Here is a 22588-nt window from a genome sequence, read left to right as displayed (position 1 = left end):
TGCTTCTCTGCCTACTTGTGACCTCTGCCTGTCAAATGAATAAATAAAATCTTTTAAAAAAAGATTCTCTCTCTTCCTCTCTCTCTGCCTCTCCCCACACTACCTCAAAAGAAAAAAAAAATTGATGCATGACATGTTATTTCACTCTGGAGAGATCAATTATTTCAAAAGATTGTCTTAGCTGGAATTCTTATGAAAATATAGCACAAAACAAAGGGAGAGTTTAGGTCAGCTCATTAACCCTCAGGTTATAAGCATTTTTGACAAACTTCAAACTGCCAGTCCAATACTTGGTCATAAGGAAGCCTAAATAAAATATTATTTGAAACAAGTGAAACAAATATGAAGACTAAAATGTCCTATCTCTTACTCTGCGTGTGACTGTGAGGGTTATTCTGTAAAAGAGGGCAGACACAAGGCTGGGGTAGGCGATCATATGCTTAGAGACGGCACCTTTCAGCCTCAAACTCTCTTTCCCTCTGACCATGAGTCACTTCTTCTCCAGGCGAAGACCACCTCCTGAAACAGACACACACCTTTTCACCCAAGAGAAGCAGATGGAAGGAGCATCGACCACATCAGGCCTAGCTACATAGGGCACAAGCTCAGCCGGTCCGCACGCCTGCCTGAATACGACCAGCAAGTGCAAGGCCAGACCAAACCGGCGACCTCCACGGACACGATGCAGCCTGTCTACTCCGTGCCGCCTAAAATGGAAGGAGTAAAATACAGGAAGAACTGTTTTCTACAAAGACGTTCAGTCCCATAGTTGAGAAGCGAACTACCCGAGTCTAGCCTGTTTAAAATGTACTGACTTCCATCTGTCTATCATCATTTCCCCATTAAGAACCACTTCCCATATTGTAAACCATAAGCCCGGGCCAGCCAGAGCTGCCACAGCGGCAGGCCAGACAGACAGCCCGCTGAACCGCTCGGGCCTTACTCAGGCCCCCGCCGTCCCAGGGTCACGGCCCCCCAGGCACTTTGGGGTCAAGGGGCACCTCACCTCTGCCATCTCTCCCCTCTGCCACACACAACCTCCGGACTGCAAGCCAAGTGGGTCTAGTGTCCAGGGGAGAAAAAACCGGCCTACTGCTGGCATTTCATCTGTATTAGCACCTTATGGACAAAGAGCAGAACTGCCTCATTCAATCTCTTTCAGAATTTATTTTTACCCCAGGGAACTGCATTATGTGTGGCTCACCCTTGTTTGATGACAGTTTTGTTAACTTCATTTTGAACACGGCATCATTCTCTTGAGATAATCCACACTCTCCCTAAAAATCTTCACTTTCTCTCATTTACACTTGAACACAAAAAATGCTGACAGCTTAATGTAGTATCAGCGTACAGCTGCACCAAGGAAAGGTCAGAATCAACACCACAAAAAAGTCTTTCAAGAGACCCCGAAGTCCTCTTCAAAAAAAACAAGGCTCTGGATAGGACCTTGCTTCAACCCTTTTCTTCTTGTCCATCTTTCATTCCCCTGAGGAATGCCGATCACATTTTATTACCCTTTCCAATCTACTGTCACCTAACTACAACTTTTTAGGGGACCCCGGACGACACAGTGGTGGCGAGCAGCCTTAGAAGAGAGCACGGCCGCAAAGCCTGGAGCTAGACAGCGGCTCAGAGCGCACTGAGCCAGGCTGCGGGACAGTCTCACGCCGCTGACCCAGGAGGGCGCCAAAGATCAGAACCAGAGGTGGAAAACGGTCTGAAGTCCAGAACTATATAGAGTAGTTTACTTAAAAAGAAGTTAAATTTAAGGAAAGCCACACAGCAAAAACCCGTACACCTGACACCGACAGACTAGCTCCACCTCGCTGTCCTCTAACAGGCGTGCAGTCTGCAAAGATGGTACATTCAAACAAAGAAAGCTTTACTTTCAGAAAAGGTACTTTTGATCTGGGTTAATCAAAGCCAATTAATCAAAACAAAGGAAGAACATCTTGAATGCAGTTTCTCCAAATGAAGGACAGCGGAGCCCAGCGAGGCGGAGCCCAGCGAGTCGTGAAAACATTCCCAAGAGTGTGCAGGGCTCTAAGTCAAGAGCGGTTCGAGCCAATAGACAGAAGTGATAAAGAGGGGGCGCCTGGGTGGCTCAGTGGGTTGAGCGCCTGCCTTTGGCTCAGGTCAGAATCCCAGGGTTCTGGGATCAAGTCCCTACGTCAGGCTCTCTGCTCTGCAGGGAGCCTGCTTCTCCCCCCTCTCTCTCTGCCTGCCTCTCTGTCTGCTTGTGATCTCTGTCAAATAAATAAATAAAATCTTTAAAAAAAAAAAAAAGAAGTGATAAAGACAACTCCTGCACCTGGGGGGCTCACTGGGTCACGCGTCTGCCCTCCGCACACGTCAGGATCTCTGGGTCCTGGGATGCAGCCATGTCCGACTCTGATCTCAACGGGAAGTCTGTTTGAAGATTCTCTCTCCCTCTCCCCGCCCCTGCTCATGCTGTCCTGCTGTGGCTTGCTCTAGTATGTCTTTAAAAATATTAAAAGACATTTAATAGCTTTCTAATTGGTGATAAAATATGCCTAATTTCAAAACCTACATTAAAGCGCATCCCTCCTTTCTTGAATTTAATATTCCTAACAGATGTGTATTTCTTAGCACTTTGGTGAGAGGGACATATTCTGTAACAGCCACACTCTACACAGCTGGGAAAATCAGGCCTCCTAAGTCAACGCTAGGCCCCAGCTACAGCCTATACATAAGACAACCTGAAAAAACTTCATGAAAATGACCAAGTTTTTCCTCAGCAGTTTGCACGTCAAGGAAGGTCTGGAGTGGGCACCTGAGTGGCTCCGTCGATGAATCGTCTGTCTTTGGCTCAGGTCATCATCGCAGGGTCCTGGGATCGAGTCCCCTGTCGAGGGTCTGCTTCTCCCTCTCCCTCTGCCTCCGCCCCTCCCTCAGGCTCCTGCTCTCTCCCCCTCAAGCTCTCACTCACACTCTTGCTCTTTTTCCCTTCTCAAATAAATCCATCCTACCAAAAAATTGGTTTGGAGAAAAAGCAACGTGTTCACTGAAGGCATACTGGTCCTCCATCTGCGATCTGGACCCCACTTCTCTCTGCCCGCAGCTTCCCTTCTCCCTCCCTTTGCCGCCCAAACACGCCCCGCCGGGGCTCTCTCTGAGATGAAGCACCTGGGGGCAGCTGAGCTGGAATGAGCAGGGAGGCCAGTGGAGCAGGAGCAGAGACCGGCAGGGCAGGAGGGAGAGGCTGGGGGCCTCCCAGGCAGGTGCAGCCTCTCCAGAGACGCCGCCGTTCCGCCGGGACAACCGAACTCCCCGCTTGCCCCGGAGAGGCTCCTGAGGCCTCCGCAGGCCCTTCCTCAGCCGCAGGACACACTTTATCCCAGCGGCCCGCCGGCCTCCCGCTCCCTCCTCCGCCAGCGGATGCTGCTTCCCCCGCAGAGCACCGGAAAAGGCTCGCTTGACTGGAAGCCACCAGCAATGATAGGAGGTAACTCTAAAGCCCGTGCACGGGTCCTTACCCACTTCGACTCATACAGGCTCCTTCACGCGGGTTCTCGTCTTGGAGCGAGCCAATCGGATAAACCGCAACGCATCACCTAAGACTTTCACTTTGTCTCTTTAACGTACAGCTTAGTTTAAAAGTGTGAACAGTACAGTCCTGCTGGAATAATTATTCTCCAATTTTTTACAACTGTCTTATCCATAGACCCAAGTGAATAGTTTTCTTAGTGGTTCGTTTTTACTGAGACACTCCGAAGTTTTCAGATTAGTTTTCCTATGAATGTTCTTCCACTATTTTTATCCATTTCTATTAGTTAAATCATGTAACTGCTCTAAGGAGTCTAACTGCGCTGAACAAGTTTGGGAACGTACTGCACTGGCTTTTCTAAGCCCACAGCGTAACTGGCAGCCAGAGAAAGAGGGCGGCGGGGCGCAGGCGGCAACAGCGCAGCCAGCCTGGCCCACGGGCCATGAGGCACCGCACCTGGGCTCACCGGAGTGAGCTGTGCTTCCCTGGGCTCTGCGTTCATGGCTTCAGTGAACACCACAGACTGAACATCAGTGTAACTAAGCAAATATCTGCAGACCTTTTTTTTTTTGAGATTTTATTTATTCATTTATTTGACAAAGATCACAAGTCGGAACAGAGGCAGGCAGAGAGAGGGAGAAGCAGGCTCCCCGCAGAGCCAAGAGTCCGATGCAGGGCTCTATCCCAGGACCCTAGGATCACGACCTGAGCCGAAGGCAGAGGCTTTAACCCACTGAGCCTCTGCAGAGCCCCAGGCGTCCCTCTGCAGACCATTTTTTGACCTACAGACTCCTCAAAATCCGTTGTTTTAAAAAAATCCATTCCCGGGATGCCTGGGTGGCTCAGTGGGCTAGGCCTCTGCCTTCGGCCTGGGTCATGATCTCAGGGTTCTGGGGTTGAGCCCACATCAGGCTCTCTGCTCAGCAGGCAGCCTGCTTCCCCCCTCTTCTCTTTGCCTACCTCTCTGCCAACCTGTGATCTCTGTCTGTCAAATGAGTAAGAAGTATCTGAAAAAAAAAAATCCACTCCCACCATCCTTCTCATTTAAGACAAATAAACAAAAACTGACAATCCCTCCAGCTCAAGGAAAGAAAGCAAATCATCTACCCAGCTGCCCAATCCGGAAACCTACAAAACACTTTTAACTTCTTCCTCTCAAATAAGCCCGTATCTATCTCCCGATCTCTACTACTGATAAAAACTGCTCAGATAACCATCATCTCTGAACCAAATTACCACCGCAACTTCTTACGCATCTCCAACCCCACCAATTCTTTGTAGATGACTTTTCCGATACAGGAGACGGTCTTCCACTCCGTAGTTTTCATCCCCAAAGGCCTGCACTTGGGTCTTCTCCACTGCCTGAGTTGCAAAGCCCTTCACACCCAGGGACAGCGTATGCCAAATGCACACGGTCTCTTCAATGCCGAGAAGGCAGGAAAGTCTACCTTCTCAGTCACTGTATTTCTGACACAGAACCTAATAGAACAAAACCTCAGCAGATACATGCTTGTTTAGTCACTGCGTTTTTCAAGCAATAAACACATGAGAAGAAATTCCTGGTATTTAAAATGACGCCCAGTAAAAGCCTCTGTTGCTGCATACTACAAAAATGTGTTAATGTAGGAAAAGGCAGTGTTTTTAGGTTGGGGCAAAATTACTGTGGGCTCATTTTCATTTCATTTCATTTCAAATACGCTTTGGGTGCTGTATATGTGTGTGCGCATGTGCGTACTTGGAATGTGAACATGCAGAAGACTTAGCCACAGAGGGCTGCTGACAATAAAAAAGTACATTTAACTAAAAAATAACAATGGGTCCTTGAACTTCCGAGCGGCAAACACACTAAAACTATGACTTGTATTGAAGGTGGAGGTCACATATCTTTCTGAAAATCTGCTGAAAGCTGAGTCCTTCCCCAAGGAAAACAGACATATACCTGAAATGTTAAACACAGATTAGGAAGTTCAAGGACCCCCTAGTCCACCTTACGGACAGCAAGCTGGGCATCTGAGGAGGACGTCAAGAGCAGGGACTCGAGGCGCACCCAGCACCCTGACTCCCACTAGCCGGGCAGTGGCACCGGGCTAATCGGACCTGCTGTGAGCGCGTTTAGGGCAGGTACGGCACAGAGCGTCATCAAACACCAATGCAGTCATAGCTAATTACTAGGCAAAGGCCAGACCCGGGCAGCCACGAAGCACCACCCTGACTCACAAAGTAGCAGCCAGGCCTGAGACCAGGGCTCAAATGCCAGGTGAGACAACCTGAGCATGCTTTCACATCTCCCAGCACGACCATGCTAAAACGGAATACTGAAATCAACGAATACCACCTAGCATGAAGTGTTCCTTATAAAACTGATACTACTCTTCAAAAAGAATTTAAGCTCCACAGTTAATGAGTTCAAAAATACATGCCACTTTAGATAATCTTTCATTCTGATGTACCAAAGGATATGTATCTAGGCCTAATACCATCTCCATTTTAGAAATAACTGGATCACAACTCAGTTAGGATTGGAGTTCGACAGATGAACTTAACAACACCCTAGAAGTCCCAAGCAAACTATCAGAGTCCGCATCGGCTCCAATAATTCTGAGTGGCTGTTCAGCAAGGTAAATGAACTTCTCTCAGTCCTGGGATGTGGGGATCCCCTGACCCCAATGACACTTGCTATAAAAAGTACTATTAAAACGTTCTGGTTAAAACCAGCATTTCTGGGGCGCCTGGGTGGCTCAGTGGGTTAAAGCCTCTGCCTTTGGCTCAGGTCATGATGCCAAGATTCTGGCATCAGGCTCTCTGCTCAGCAGGGAGCCTGCTTCCCTTCCTCTCTCTCTGCCTGCCTCTCTGCCTGCTTGAGATCTCTGTCAAATAAATAAATAAAATCTTTTAAAAATAAATAAATAAATATCTAAAACAAAACCAGCATTTCTGAAGCTCGGCTGGGCTGTGTGGCACAGGCCACAAATATATCAGGTTACTGCACCTAACGCATATGCAAGAGCTGGGTCCTATTTGCAATGGACTTAGAAGAAAGAAACGAGACAGACCCCATTTTCTGGTCTTCATCGTGTCATGTAAAGCAAACTGTCTCCAGGACTCAGTTTTCCAAACAGCAAAACAGGTGTTCTGAAAAATGAAAACAAAAACAAGCAAGGATTTTGGGTCCTCTGAATTCCAAGCCCAACACAATGCTGAGGGTGAGAACTGTGGCAATCTGCACTCATTTCTCACATTTTGTAGGCAAACTCCAGGCGGCTAAAATCTGAAGTCACTGCACATGGCAGGAAGCGGGCGAGAACAGCGGCTGAGCACGGTAAACTCTGAGGACGGTAAAGTCGGCCGGGAGAGGCGGTACGGCGCTCACCGAAGTGACCTGAACCCTCCTTCAGGTTCGAGCTCCTCTTTACTGAAAGCGGAGGAGCACGAACACAGGTACGGACCCTACCAGAACCCGAACACAGAACCCCGCCCCAGCAGCGGAGATACCAAGGCACAGTTTAGGAAGGAAACCACCAAATTCCTAGGAATTTCTCAAACTAATTCTCAAAGACAATATGTAAACCGCAGTCTTAATATAGGACACAAACTGGAAGACCTGTTAGCGCCTTCCAGAGCTGATTACAGCCAGTAAGTTAAATTACCTAAAATGATAAACAATATCCTTACTTTTCTTAAAATGAATGTTTTTCCAATGTTTTTAAAAACACAGTTTAATAACAGCTTTAAGATTCTGCTTAAAAAAAAATAAATAAAGGGTGCCTGGGTGGCTCAGTGGGTTAGGCCGCTGCCTTTGGCTCAGGTCATGATCTCGGGGTCCTAGGATCGAGCCCCGCATCGGGCTCTCTGCTCAGCGGGGAGCCTGCTTTCTCCTCTCTCTCTGCTTGCCTCTCTGTCTGCTTGTGAGCCTCTCTATCAAATAAATAAAATCTTTAAAAAAAAATAAAATAAAATGTCAACTTAAAATTCTGTAGCATAAAATGCACACTTTTGCCAGTTTCACTTCTCCTTTTGAAACCGCACTATCGAGAAGCATCTTGCGTGGGGTCTGTGGTGAGAGTGCCGCGCAGGGCTGGGCTCAGAGGACAGCACAGGCGCCGCGCTCGGCCGCCGGCCACTGACTTGACACTTCTGGGGCCTTCAGTTTGAGTCGTTCAAGCTCCAAAATCCTCCAACAGCAACTGCAGAGTTGCACTATTTTTCTGACAGTTATTTCAGAAGTAAGTCATCAAATCTCAGTTAATAAAATAAAGCAGACCACACACAGCCTCAGACAGTGACTGTCCCAAGTGTTGCCGCATTCGCACAGAGCACTGTAGGAACAGGGCGGAAGAACAAAAGCTTTCTCTCTCCGTCTGCTAACTCCGCAGTGACCGACGGTGCTGATGAGAACAAAATTCTCCACGCAACTGGACTAAGGCTGATCAAATGTACTATGTCATTACTAAACACTCGGTCAGTACGTTGCTTACAAGTTTCGATCAAACTTATCACGCTACGGTGAAAACCGGAAGTTAACGATCTAGCTTTTACTTCCCTGCTCATAAAACCGCCCAGTAATATCAGTTGTGGCCACATAATGACCCTTGGAAAACATCTGACCTATGGCTCTTTACCTTGAGCTGTAATCTTGCATTTTCAAGAAAAACAGTGAGTTAACAGAGCGAAAACCTGCACAGTGATAAGCACACTTCCCATATTCTGAACTTCAAAGGAAAAGTGCCAAGACTGTCCATGGGCCTGACTGAAACTACTAAAACGCAGGGTCAGGAGGACCTCAAGGGACTCCCGTGCAGGAAGAGGCCGCACTCCGAGGGAAGCCTCGCTAGGTCACAGAGACTCCTGCAGGTGCGGATGGCGGATGCAAGTTCTGTTTCTTTTCTTTTTTTTTTAAGATTATTTATTTATTTATTTGACAGAGAGGGATCACAAGTAGGCAGAGAGGCAGGCAGAGAGAGTGAGAGGGAAGCAGGCTTCTTGCTGAGCAGAGAGCCTGATGTGGGACTCCATCCCAGGACCCCAAGATCATGACCTGAGCTGAAGGCAGCGGATTAAAGCACTGAGCCACCCACGCGCCCCCCGTTCTTTCTTTTTCAACAAGAATTAATTCATTTACTTGACATAGAGAGAGAGGGCAGGGGGAGCAGCAGGTAGGGGAGAGAGAGAAGCAGGCTCCCCGCTGAGCAGGGAGCCCGATGCAGGATCCAATCCTAGGATCATAACCTGAGTCGAAGACAGGAACTCAATCGACTGAACCCCAAACGGCCTGCAAACATATTTTCTTCTTCCCCCAGTCCATTCACCCTTAGGGGTTAACTCTCCGGCACAGAGGCCTGAAAGGTAATGATTTCAGCAGAAGAAATGGCAACACAGAAAGACGTGTGCGGAGCCCTGGCCTTTCGGACCTTCGGTCTGCACTGCTGGCCCCACCCCCGTGTTTAAGAGGTGCCGAAGAAAATACTGCTGATTCACCAGTCACTCGTTTGCACAATGCTCTGTACACAAGTGACCTGTTGAAGGGAAACCGGAAACAGCATTAGAGTCTGAAACAAGCAGTGCTGGAGTTATGGATATTAATCAAAAAGGAACACGAAACTTCCAATAATCCCAAGGAAAGTTTCATCCAAAAAGGTTTTCACACTACATTTCTGCACTAAAGGACAAGGAGCGTACCACCAATTATTTGAATGTTTTTACCTCCTAAGGCAAAATGGTTTTGCATTCCAAACGCCCAGATTGCTAAAAGGTAACTTTCCACAGGGACTTCAAGTCTACTTTCAAAAGTGCCTGCTATCCTCTGACTCTGCAGAGCCGGGAAAGCCAAGCAGCAAAGGATCAGGTTCTGCACCCCTGTGGGTCAGGACACGTATACGCGGCAGGGCAGAAATTACAGAGGTGGAAGATTTTTTTTTTTTTTTTTTTTTTAAAGATTTTATTTATTTATTTGACAGAGAGAGATACAAGTAGGCAGAGAGGCAGGCAGAGAGAGTGAGAGGGAAGCAGGCTCCCCGCCGAGCAGAGAGCCCGATGCGGGACTCGATCCCAGGACCCCGAGATCATGACCTGAGCCGAAGGCAGCGGCTCAAACCACCGAGCCACCCAGGCGCCCCAGAGGTGGAAGATTTAATGGAACAGAGATAAAGTAATCAACAAAGAAAAATATTCGGAAAGCAGTCTTTAAAGAACAGGTTTTAAAGGACATGGTATTAAAAAGAAATACTTAAAAGGGCATGTTTAACTTGTTCAGAGAGCTATAATCAAGCTGTAAATTAAGGTGACTTATAAATGTGTATCAAACTGATCACTATGGTTTTGTTCTTATATTTTGAGCTTTGCCAGTAAAACAAAGCTATCTGAAATCTGAAAACAGGATGTTCTCATTTCTCAGCGATGTTGCTAAAAAAGGAATCTGTCAATTAGCCCACCTTAAAAGCCCATGTAACATACTTTACAACTATTAAACACTAGTAAATGTAAGGCATATCTTTAAACCATCATTTTAAACATTCTCTATAATAAAACTGAATGAGTTTCTAAGCAAGCTATTCTTCATTTAGGCTAGGGCTTGGCCTTTGCCCCGGTGATGCACAGAAGCATAAACACCAGGGCCCTCCACCTCAGGGACCAGTGTGGAACGCCCGTCCATATGTGTGCCCTTTCCTTCCTCTCCACGTCACTCTCCATAAAGCCGGCTAATCACTTAAAATGGCAATTCTGGTCATGTAATTCTCCTGCTGAAAACCCTCCAAGTGCTTTCCACTGTTCTTGGGATACAGAGCAAACTTCTCACCTACACAAAGACGTCTCACATCCTATATGATCCCGGGCTATCTTGACCTGCCCTTCTTTACTGAGCCTCATTCAGATTATTCACCCAAATCCCTGTGCACGGAATCAACGACACTCATCCTGTTGGCCTCACAGGCTGGCTCTGTCCCACCACACTCTTCCTTCGAGAGCCTCCTGGCCCCGTGAGGCCCAGAAGGCCAGCACAATGTATGGCTCTCATATGTGGTTATCTGGTCATCCACCTGCCTCCGTGGCCCACGAGCTCCAAAAAGCAGGGCAATCCATCCCTTCTGTTCACCACTCTCGCCCCCAGATTTATTCATGAAGTATTTGGTGTATACTCTGTACCACTGAGAAGCCTGGGTTCCTGTCAACGAACAAAATAGAAACTCTCAAGCTTACAGAGTTAATTCAAGCCCCAGAAGACAGACCATACATGAACTGTGGAAATGACATGGTACGTTATAACGAAGTAAGAGCTACAGAGAAAAATAAGGCAGGGAAGGGAAATGAGAGGGTCCGCCCCAGGAAGTGCTACAGTACGAGCGAGACCACTCAAGGGAGTGTGGTGCTGAGAGCCATAAGTAAGTTTTGTGGATGGAAGCTTTAAGAATCCAAATGCCTGTCTGCTTTACTTTAAATAAAACATCCCACTTTTCTAATCCCTCGTAGACCACAAGCCTTAGAGGAAAGTTCTGGCATCATTTGTCTTTGTATTGCTAGTGTCTTACTGATCAAAAACACCTGCTCAAGGAAGGCACAAAGCCTTGTCTTTCCTCCAGTGCCTTTCGTTTCTACCAAACCCTGAAGCGAAGACTCTCTACAGGAAATGAAAAATGGAAAAAATCCACTGAAGTTTAAAAATACATTCCCAGGGTGCCTGGGTGGCTCAGTCGTTAAGTATCTGCCTTTGGCTCAGGTCATGATCCCAGGGTCCTGGGATCGAGCCCCGCATTAGGCTCCCTGCTCAGCAGGAAGCCTGCTTCTCCCTCTCCCACTTCCCCTCCTTGTGTTCCCTCTCTTGCTGTGTCTCTCTCTTGTCCAATAAATTTTAAAAATCTTGTAATAAGTAAATAAGTAAATAAATATAATGTTTGTCTATTGTAATTGATTTGTCTTAGGTTAATATAATCTGTTTTAACTTTAAAGCCAAGAAACATTTTTTATTAAAAGGGGGCAAGTTTTTAAAGACTGAGAAAGAGTACAATCTAGGTCACATGATTAAATGCCTCCATCCAATTCACAGCACGCACTAGATTCCACTATCAAATCAGTAATATTTTGTCTATTTTGTATAACTGTGCACTCTCTACTGCACTCATTTCAAGTGAAGATTTTTGTTTGTTTACAAAGGTGTGCAACTGTACAATCCGCAAATCATTTCCCTACAACCAAAATGAGAGGTGTCTTTAGACACGCCCTTCTCCATCTGGTTGAACAAAGTTTACTAAACACCTACAGATGGGTCTCCAACCTACGATGGGTGGACTTACAATTTTTCAACTTCACAATGGTGCGAAAGCAGCACACATTCAGTGGAAACTGCACCTCACATTTTGAACTTCGATCTTGCCCCAGGATAGGAAGCTCCCTCCCAGTCAGCCCGGACATCACAGGAGTAACAACTGAGATACACTGACTACCGTCCTGCACCCAGGCGACTGTCACTTTCGGTACGGTATTCAGTGAATTACAGGAGACAGACACGCAACACTTCATAAACAAATAGGCTTTGTGTTAGATGATTCTGCCCTGAGCCTGTTTACAGCCAACAAGGCTGAGCTGTGATGCTCTAGGTCAGGTGTATGACACCCACTTTCAACATAGTATTTTCAGCCTACAGTAGGTACACCGGGACATAACCTATCACAAGTCGAGGAGATCTGTCTAGGGCACCTGGACCTGAGCTGGCCAAAGAGGTGACAGACAAAAAGGATCTCACCCACAAGGAGCTTCCATTAATTCGTTAGGTGCTGGGCCTGAGCTGCTACAGAAACAGCAAAGCGCTAAGTACAACCTTAGAAATTAAGGCAAGGATTCCTGAAGGCCTCCTGAAACACCTTTACAAAGATGGATTAGAGAGCGGAGAAGTTAAAAAAAAGATTGCATCTCACGCAGAGAAACGGGGAGCAAAGTCAGCACCACTGCAACGCGTGCTTCTGAGGGAGACACGGCGGTCCGTTTAGGCCAAGGGGAGGCAGCCCAGCCAGCAAGGAGGGGGCAGAAATGCCAAGGCCCCTGGAGCAGGGCCCCTGGCGTTTCTCATTTAGACAGGGGACAGTCACGGAGCAGTTTTTACAAGGGCTTAGCAATCAGGATTTGCCTGTAAAGCAACCTCTGGCTGCAGTGTGAGTAAAATGGTATGTTGTAAATAAAAAAGGCACTTTATTTTTATCGCACAAATAAATACTATCCTAATTTTAACTTTTCAAGCCCATACATTTGAATATCAAATTTCATTAAGAACACTTTCAGTGAAGACTAAGTCTAATCTCAATGATTATTAAACTCCCCCTAAAAATTAGGTAGCATGCTTTCAATTTTAACTTAAATACGAAATGTCCTTAGTGTTCTACAATGCACTCTGTGACTTAGGTCTATCAGCGAAGCAGGGAGGACACTGAAGAAAAAACCGAACCGTGAGAGAGACACAAAAGTGTTGGCATCACTCAGTAGCAGCCCTTATTAAATAAACTAAGCTATGAGGGCTTCACCGAAAAGATAGTTTATGAAAGTATCAAAGGAGGGGTGCCTGGGTGGCTCAGTGGGTTAAGCCTCTGCCTTCAGCTCAGGTCATGATCTCAGGGTCCTGGGATCGAGTCCCACATCGGGCTCTCTGCTTGACAGCGAGCCTGCTTCCCTCTCTCTCTCTCTGCCTGCCTCTCTATCTGCTTGTGATCTGTCAAATAAATAAACAAAATCTTTAAAAAAAAAAATAAAGGGGCGCCTGGGTGGCTCAGTGGTTTAAGCCGCTGCCTTCGGCTCAGGTCATGATCTCAGGGTCCTGGGATCGAGTCCCACATTGGGCTCTCTGCTTGGCAGGGAGCCTGCTTCCCTCTCACTCTCTCTGCCTGCCTCTCTGCCTACTTGTATCTCTCTCTGTCAAATAAATAAATAAATAAAATCTTTAAAAAATAAAAATAAAAATAAAAAATAAAAAATAATAATAAAAAAAACACCTCAGTGTTTGTTTTCTTTTGTCCATTAGAAAACTGTTGAGTCAATGGCCTTGTAGGAGGAATTACAAGTATATACTGAGATTTTCTTGCCTTTACGTATTTGAAAAAATTCTTAAGTATGAGAGAACTCTGCAAGAGTACAACCAGGGGTTATGAAAGCATATTTAATACTCATGCCTTTAACATGAAGACAGTACGAATGGCATTTAAAGTAACATTTATCTAAACAGCTTTTAACACTCTTGAGGGACCACCATAAAGATGGCACACATTAGGGGCGCCTGGGTAGCTCCGTGGGTTAAAGCCTCTGCATTCGGCTCAGGTCATGATCTCTGATCAAGTCCCGCATCTAGCTCTCTGCTCCACAGGGAGCCTGCTTCCACCCCCCTCTCTCTGCCTGCCTCTCTGCCTGCTTGTGATCTGTGTGTCGAATAAATAAAATCTAAATAATAACCCTACTTCTCGCTATGGGAAGTATGAACTGCAGTGTAACACGGACGTGACAGTGGAGGGTCGTCACCACTTCCCACTCGGTAACACAGACCTCAGGCCTCCGGCTACAAAAACCTGTAAAACTGTTGCAAATCCACTTACAGTCTTGGGGCTCCTTGAAGGCACTGCTTCCGCTATGACTGTTAACAACCTGGGGCTCTCAACTCGCACTTTGCGTTTCAGAACCATGTTTTATGATATGCGAAGACCGCCTCATAAAAACAAGCGACCAGAATGTTTCCGCAGAGTTTAAATATGTATTTGTCAAAATGTGTGCTTATTAGTGGAAATCACATTAAGTTCCATAAATTCTCCAACTCCCAACTGTTTTTTGTTTTTTTTTTAAGATTTTATTTATTTGACAGACAGAGATCACAAGTAGGCAGAGACAGGCAGAGACAGAGGAGGAAGCAGGCTCCCCGCAGAGCAGAGCCCGATGCAGGGCTCGATCCCAGGACCCTGAGATCATGACCTGAGCCGAAGGCAGAGGCTTTAACCCACTGAGCCACCCAGGCGCCCCACAACTGTTTTTTAAAGCACAATCCCTGGGATGCCTGGGCGGCTCTGTCGCTCAGCGTCTGCCTCCCGCAGGTCATGATCCCCGGGTCCTGGGCTGGAGCCCGCTCAGCCAGGAGCCGGCTTTCCCTCTCCACTCCCTCTGCTTGTGTTTCTGCTCTCGCTGCCTCTCTCCGTCAAATCCATAAAATCTTTAAAAACATAAATAAATAAAGGCAAGCACAACCCCCGGGGCCGTACAGAGAATCAAACACGTCCCTCGGTGTGCTGCCACTTAACTTCCGCGGCTCCCCGACGAAGCCCAATAGACGACTAACCCATCATCACTCCTTTTCTCTCCGGCCCCCACTCAAAACACACACTGCGTCCTCCGAACGCGCTTCCCCTGCGCAAACGCAGGCGACGGAGCAGAAGCCAAGCCCGCCGGCACGGACGCCGCGGACAGCACGCGGGAACACGAGGAGGCCCGCCGCTCGCAGGTGTCGGTGAGCCAGTCCGCGGACCGACCCGGCAGACAGCACCACCGACGGGGGACGGCAGCCCCGCGAGGCTGACAGCGGACGATGAGACGAGGACAGCGAGGCTCCGAGAGGACCGGTCACTCCCGAGCAGTAGACGACTTGGGCCGGTCGGTGAGCTCAGTCCCTGCTCCAGACCGGAGCGAAGCGCGCTTCCGGCCGCGGGCGAGCCTCGAAGGGAGGTCGGCGGTCACCTCCACGGCCGGCCCCAGGCCTCCAGCCACGCCAGCACACCGGAGCGGAGGGTCGCTCGCAGCCGGGCTCCCGCGAAGGCGGCTCCCGCGCTGCCCGCGAGAAAGGCCGGGCGGCCGCAGCGGGTCGACTCCGGTCAGCTGCGGGGCTGCGGCCCAGACGGGGCGGCCGCTGGGCAGTCCGGAGGCCGCGCCCCGCACCCCGCGAGGGCAGAGCCCCGGGGACGGAGACCTCGTCCTTCCCTCCCCCTCCCGCAAACGACCCCGGAGCCCCCACTCAGACGCGTCGTGCGTCCCTCACGCGGCTCAGGAGCGCGGCTGAGCGCGGCGGGCGGAGAACCCGCACTCCCGGAGGGACACCCGGACGCTAACGACGCTCGTCCTCAGGCCGGCCCGGCCTTTCTGGACGCCGCACCCGCACCAACCGGCCCCCGCAGGAAAGCCCCTCTGCCTGCCCGGCCGCCCACGGCTCGGAACGTCCCCTCGCAGCGGCCAGGAGACGGCCGGACGCCCGAAGCCCTCCCGGAGGCTCCCGCCCGGGCGTCCAGAGCCGCAGGCCGCCGCCCGCAGAGACCGGGAGCAGCCGGACGGGGTGCGAAACCGCGCCGAAGGGAAGTTCCCACTGTGACCGGCCGCGCCCGGCGCGCCGCTGCTGGGACGCCGCTGACCTGTCCTCCTCGCCACCGCGCGTCCCGGCGCCGCCGCCAGCACCCCGCGTCCCCAGACCCCGCGTTCCTCCAGCCGCGCCGGAGCCCGCCTCGGCTCCAGCCGCCCGAGAGGAGGACGCGAGCGCCCGGACACGCCCGGAGCAACAGGATCCCCACTTCCTGGTCCCAGTGACCCCGTCCCCTCCCCGCCCGGCCGGCCGGCGGGCCGGGGCCCGGGCGGAGGGCAGGGCGAGGCCTCCGCAGTGCGGGCCGGACGGCGGCGCGGCGCTGCCCGGCCCCAGACCCCGGCCCGGCCCCTGCCCGCGGCCCCCCCCGCCGGCGCCGCCCGCCCCCCCCGCGGCTCGCCCCGCACTTGGGCCCTGCCTCGCCGGCCGCCCCGCGGCCCCCGCCACCGCGGCCCTGCCCGCCGCCCGGCCCCGTCCGGCCTGCACTCCGCCCGCCGCGTCCTCCGGGAAGATGGCGGCCCGTGACAGGCGGGCGCGGCGCGGGTCCGAGGCGGCGGCCCGGCTCCGAACGCGGAGCGGAGGGCACCGAGGGGCCCGCCCGCCGCCCGCCGCGCTCACCTGTCAGCAGCGCCGCCGCCGCCCGGCCGCCGACCGCCGCAGCCCCGGTGCCCGGCGACCGCGCCACACGCGGACGGGCCGAGAGGGAGGGGCGGGGAGGGCGCGGCCGGCCCGGACGAGCGGCGGGGGCGGCGCGGCGCGGGCTGGCGGCGGGCGGCGGCGGCTCCTTCCCGTTTCGGGCCCGAAAAATGTCTCAACCTCGCGACTCCGGCGCCCCAACGCTCCTTCCCGTTCGCATGAGAACACACAGCTCCCGCTTCCGGGGCTCGGCGGAAGTCCCGCCTGGCGCGCCCGCGCGCCCGCGCGCCCGCGCACTCCGCGGCCCGGCCTGCCGACTGGCGCTCCGAGCCCGGGAGAGCCTCACGTCAGGGCGGCGCGGCGTCCCGATTGGCGGCGCGCGGCGCCCGGCCCGCCCCTCCGCTTCCCGGCCTTTCCGTGCGCGCGCCCCTCCCGGCGGCGCTTGTGATTGGCGCGGGCGCGCACGCAATCCCGCCCCGTCCCGCGCACGCTTCCCGGCCCCGCCCCGCCGCCCTCGCCGCCCCCGCTGCGACCCGAGCCCGCGACCCTGCGCGGCGTGGGCCGGGCTCCGCGATACTCGGGTGCCGGCGGCCGCCGCACCCGCTCCCCCAGCCCTAGGGCCCGCACCCTCCGCTTCCTTCACCCCGGGACCGCAGCCTCCACTCCCCCGGGGCAGCGGCAGACCCCGCCCGGGACCGCGCCCCCCCCCGCCCCCTTCCCCCGGGGCAGCGACCCACACACGCCACACCCCTGCCCTCTACTCCCGGCGCCGCGGTCCCAGCCCTCAGGAGCCCGGGACCGCGCCCCCGGCGCCCTCCGCGCAGAACCAGGCCCCGCTCCCCTTCTGGCCGGGCAGCGTCACACACCCCAGACCCCCGCGCCCCTTTGATACGCTGTCACATCCCAGCGGCAAGAAAGCTCACAGCCTAAATAATGACATTTAAAATCATTTTAGATAAATAAAAATATTGTGAAAGGGGGAGCGGCGCCTGGGGGGCTCCGTGGGTGAAGCCTCCGCCTTCGGCTCAGGTCTTGATCTCAGGGTCCCGGGATCGAGCCCCGCATCGGGCTCTCTGCTCCGCGGGGACCCTCTCCCCTGCCCCCCCACCCGCCTGCTTGTGATCTCTGTCAAATAAGTAAAATCTTTTCAAAAATAAAGAGTAAAAGCGTTGTAATGACTTGGTAACAGGCAGGTAAGAGAGGACCGTCCCGCAGTGCGGACAGCGCTGACATTGCGCGTTTGGAGCTCCTTCCGGACAGGACTGGCGGGACGTGGGGCCTTGTCAGGTGCACCGGCCTGCTTCCCGGCACTTGGCATCTCCTGGGCCCAGAGCCCTCCTCCCCACTGCTGAACTCAGTGCTGCGACCACCTTGGAAGATGGGGAATTCTCCAAAGCTGCTGGTAGACGTCCACCGTTTTTGCCTGTGTCAACATTCAGGCAGACTTTTTGACACACAGATAATTTCCTAAATCACGGAAAAGGTCAGTCACCTACGCGATAGGAGAAAACTTGGTATTGAAATGACATCTTCATACTGAAATGACATCTCCTGTTTTGTACTCACACGGTGTGATCCTCCTCCAATCAAAACTGGCTCTTTGCAGATACACTCACACCTGTGGGGCTAAAATCAGCAACACCAGAAACAGCAGGTGCTGGCCGGGATGCGGAGAAGGGGACCCTCCTGCAGCGTTGGTGGAACGCAGGCTGGTGCAGCGGCTCTGGAAGACAGCGTGGAGAGTCCTCAGAAAGTTAAAGATAGAGCTACCCTACGCCCCAGCAATCGCACTACAGGGTGTTTATCGCAAAAGATACAAGCATAGAGATCTGAAGGGACACCTGCACCCCAACGTTCACAGCAGCAATGTCCACAACAGCCAGACTGTGGAGAGAGCCCCAGTGTTTACTGACATGAATGGATGAGGAGACGTGGTCTATGTACAGTGGAGTATTACTCAGCCCTCAGAAAGACAAATCTAGCCATCTGCAAAAACACCGGCGGAGCGGAAGGGTCCTAGGCTAAATGAAGTAAGCCAGTCAGAGAAAGACAAAACCATCCCCCTTGGGATGGTTTTGCTTCCTGTTTCCTCTCTCCTGATTGACTAGCATGGTGGCTGGTCTCTGTTTCACATCTGTTCACAGCCCCCCCACTCAACACACATTTCCTTAAAAATCCTCCTTGCCGTCCTCCTCTGATGATGACCATGGAGGGTGAAGTCCAGGTTGTGTTTTATGGAGCAGAAAGCCCTTCACAAATTGGTCCTCAACGCAGCTGTTTCCTTACATCTCTTTCCCTGCCCTAGGGTTAGACACCTGACCTTCATCACATGCACCTGACTGTGGGGGACTCCCTGGGTGTGGTCATGGAGAGAAGCGCGGGCTTTACACGGTAGGATGGTACCATTGACTGACAGTTCCTTTAAAAAGATTTTACTTACTTATCAGAGCAGAGAGAGCACAAGCAGGGGGAGTGGCAGACGGGGGAAGCAGGCTCCCCGCTGAGCTAGGAGCTCAGTGGGGGTATCCCGGGATCATGACCTCAGCCAAAGGCAGAGGCTTGACCGACTGAGCCACCCAGATGTCCCTGACAGTCCTTTTAAGGAAAGAGCAGAAGGAGGCGCTTGGGCTCCTGACGCTGAGGCTCACATCGTTGAGCCTGGAGCCTCTTTTCACTTGCGACCACCTCGGTTCTTTAGCCGCCCCCCCCCCCATCTGTTCTCTGCCCTCTGCCTGGCTGTCCTTTTCCCTTCCGCTTCTGGTAAAATCAGGCTTTGTTTTTTTTTTTTTTTTTAAGATTTTTTTTAAGATTCCATCCATTTATGACAGAGAGAGATCACAAATAGGCAGAGAGGCAGGCAGAGAGAGTGAGAGGGAAGCAGGCTCCCTGCCGAGCAGAGAGCCCGATGCGGGACTCGATCCCAGGACCCTGAGATCATGACCTGAGCCGAAGGCAGCGGCTTAAACCACTGAGCCACCCAGGCGCCCCAGGCTTTGTTTTTAAGGTCCTGCTCAAATGTCAACCATTTAAACCTTCTCTTTTTTGACGGTTGGTTTCCTTCCCGGGTCGTCATAGAGCTGTATTCACAGCTCTGTCAACACTGCTAGAACTTGCCACGGACGTGCCGGTCAGCCCCGACTGTGGTCAGTTGCACAGGTAGAAACCATCTGTGGTATCTAGCTCCGTGTGTGTGTGCATGCGTGTGTGTGTGTGTGTGTGTGTGTGTGTGTGGTGGGGAGGAGGGGGTGCCTAAGACCTCCCTAATGTCTGCTGAATTGCCCAATGAAAAAACCAACATAGGGGCGCCTGGGTGGCTCAGTGGATGAAGCCGCTGCCTTCGGCTCAGGTCATGATCTCAGGGTCCTGGGATCGAGCCCCGCGTCGGGCTCTCTGCTCTGCAGGGAGTCTGCTTCCTCCTCTCTCTCTGCCTACTTATGATCTCTCTCTCTGTCAAATAAATAAAATAAAATCTTAAAAAAAAAGAAAGAAAAAACCAACATATTTTTCTCTTAGTAAAGGCCGAAATTTCAGCTGGTGTCTGAGAACATTTCCTTTATTCTCCCAGCATTTTCTGTGAAAAGTAAACACTTTTCCTCCATTGTGTATTGCACCATCAAAACTACCTCTCTTAGGGAGCTCATTTGTGGCTTAGCCACAATGCTCAAGCTTTATTCCTAATGATTTAGAACTATTCACTTATTAAGTTAAACAAGTCCTCACCGGGTACCTGCTTCCCGTCCAGGGCTGTGCTAAGTGCCGGGGAGACAGGAGGCAAGTGGACGGGCAGTCAGAGACAGTGAGGGAAAGATTCCCACGGTGTGTGCATGGACCCACACCCGGGGGAGAGCGAGCACAGGAGGGCCCAGAGCCCACTTGCAGGGGGAACCTGAGCGAGAGGTGAGACCAGAGTGGAGAGGCTGCTGAGAAGCATCCTGGCAAGGAGGGGGAGGCCAGTCCAGGCCAAAACAGGAGTATTTGAGCATGGCAAACAAAAAGTCAAGTTAGCGAGGTGCGTGGAGGGCGCAGGACCCAAAGGGGCAAGGAAGGAAGAACCCCAGGGGTCTAGTGATTTGGATATTTGGATTTGACGGTGAGTTGAGATTTTACTAAGAGGCAAGAGGGGACTCAAAAAAGGTGTTAAGCTTTGGTGGATCTCTGTCCCCAAAAAGGCCACCCGAATAGAAATGTAATAAGGAACCAGCTTAGTCAAATTAGTGGAAGTGTCTGAAGGAGTAGGACAGTAATACATTAGAACACGTTGGGGGAAAAAAGAATGCATGAGTTCGTACCAGGAAGTGCAAATATATGGGTAAGTGAAAAAAATACTAAAGATGAGGAAGGAAAAGGGAAAGCTTCTTCACAGCACGCTGACCAAGACATCGAAGAGGAATGATTTCACACGTCGCCCCATGCAGCTGTCATGGATCCTGGCAGGAGTCATCCATGAAGGCTAAAGTCACTGGGAAGGTTGTTGAGGGACAAGTTTTGCCGCCAGTTCACAGCTCATTAACTGCGCATGCTTCAGTCATTTCAAGGGGGACAGGGTGTGTTTCCAGTGGACACACATGCGGACCTCATGTGAGTCAAGGGTTGAAAGTTGGCATGCCCAATAATGGTGGCCTCCTAATGTCAGGTGACATGACCTCAGCTTGTGGCGTTCCTGCTGAAAGCGCAAAAACTAATAAGAGGGGACAATCACAAATTTAAAGCAAAGACAAATACAAAACAATGGGCCCCTAATCCTCAAAAATATCAAGGTCATACATGACAGTGAGAGGTTGAGGGACTTTTCCGAATCAAAGGCAACAGAGGAGATGTGACAAGGGAACGCCGCGTGTTGCCGCACCCCAGCTGCTCCGGCAGAGTGACGTGTGCAGCGGAGGACGCGGTGGGAAACTCCCGCACACAGAGTTCGACCGAAGCTGACTCGGTAAGTCTGGGCGTAGGATACGAAGTGCTGCGACCTGGCTGTGAGTTGGGAACTCTTCAAAGGGGAGACCTGTCCTTAGCCGTGGTACTGAAGCATTGGGGACCGACATGACCTTCTGTCTCAGATTTCCTTCCAGATCATCGGATAGGGAGGTGGTCAGTGGGAATAGAGGCCAGAGGGCAGGCTGCTGTCCGAGCTTCAGGATGGACCCCTCGCCTAGGGGCTCCCAAAACTCCTCCCCACTCCTGGAGGTGTTTAAATTCCCCCAAGATAACAAAAATGCGGTGGTGAGTCGGAGGGTTTCAAGCCACCGTCCATAACCCAGGAGCATGTTCTGCTCAAAAGCAGTGGGAGAGGACTTCCTCCCAGCTGCATCACGGCCTTCTGGCTGGAGGAACATGGTCGGGGCGAGATCCCCAGGTCTTCACCGGCAGAGGCTGGGCGGGTAGGTGTGGGTGTTAGCATCGGCCGCCCGGGGCTGGGAGGCCTTGGGGCAGGGAACAGAAGGGAGAGTCACAGGGCTGAGGGCCTGCTAGGGGAGGTACAGGGCTTACGGGAGCACGGAAATTCTGGAAAGAGAGGCCCTACCTTGAGAAAGTGTCTGAGAAACTTCCATGCAGTTCCATGGAAGTTCCATGCAGTTCCACAGTTTCCTCTGTGGAAAGCCATGGTGAAGACCCAGGTTGGTCCTTCAAGGCTCCTGTGGTTGAATCCGTGCTTCCTTGGAAAGCAGCTCCGTCAGGGCGGAGGCAGGACACTGGCGGACCGCAGCTTAAATTCACGCCGTTTCCGTTGGAGATGTCTGGGTCAGCTGACCCGCACGGGGCTGCGCTGCCTCCAGGCCCGGGAAAAGACCGCATTTCCCCCACAACGGGCTGCCCGATCAGTTCTCCTGTCCAGGAGGCCTGAGCCAAAGGAAGGAGGAGTTGATGAGACACGTTTGGAGACACTTGCCTGGATGTTTCAGGCAGAAAACTGGGCTAAATAAACTTTTTTAAACTGATGGGAAGATTTTAATCTTGCAGACATCTCTTTTTAACCCCGCATCTGTGGACACTCGCCTGCTGAGAAATGAGAGACATCCCCAACGGGAGAGGAAGGCCCCGCTAGGCGGGCTGCCTGTGTCCTGAGCCGGGAGCGCCTACAGCGACCACCAGCTTCGCTCCTGATTGTTCCTGGCCGCCGTGTCCACGCCCGCAGCACCCCCGCCCCA

At 51.8% G+C, this 22588-nt stretch overlaps 1 protein-coding gene across 3 annotated transcripts in view; it reads right to left on the bottom strand.

Moving 5' to 3' along the window:
• Positions 1-16691, bottom strand: part of LARP4B (La ribonucleoprotein 4B) — a 91702-nt gene extending 75011 nt beyond the window's left edge. Inside the window, exon 1 of one of the 3 annotated variants that reach the window (XM_046013964.1) lies at positions 16428-16691. The gene's annotated coding sequence lies outside the window, so the exon portion shown is untranslated. Of the gene's footprint in view, positions 1-15864; positions 16021-16427 lie in introns of those variants that run through there. The other 2 variants (XM_046013967.1, XM_046013965.1) reach the window with 2 other exon arrangements.
• Between the last annotated feature and the right edge of the window lie 5897 nt (positions 16692-22588).

Source organism: Meles meles, chromosome 7 (assembly GCF_922984935.1).
Source record: "Meles meles chromosome 7, mMelMel3.1 paternal haplotype, whole genome shotgun sequence".
NCBI lineage: Eukaryota > Metazoa > Chordata > Mammalia > Carnivora > Mustelidae > Meles > Meles meles.
This window is presented reverse-complemented; position numbering and strand designations above follow the sequence as displayed.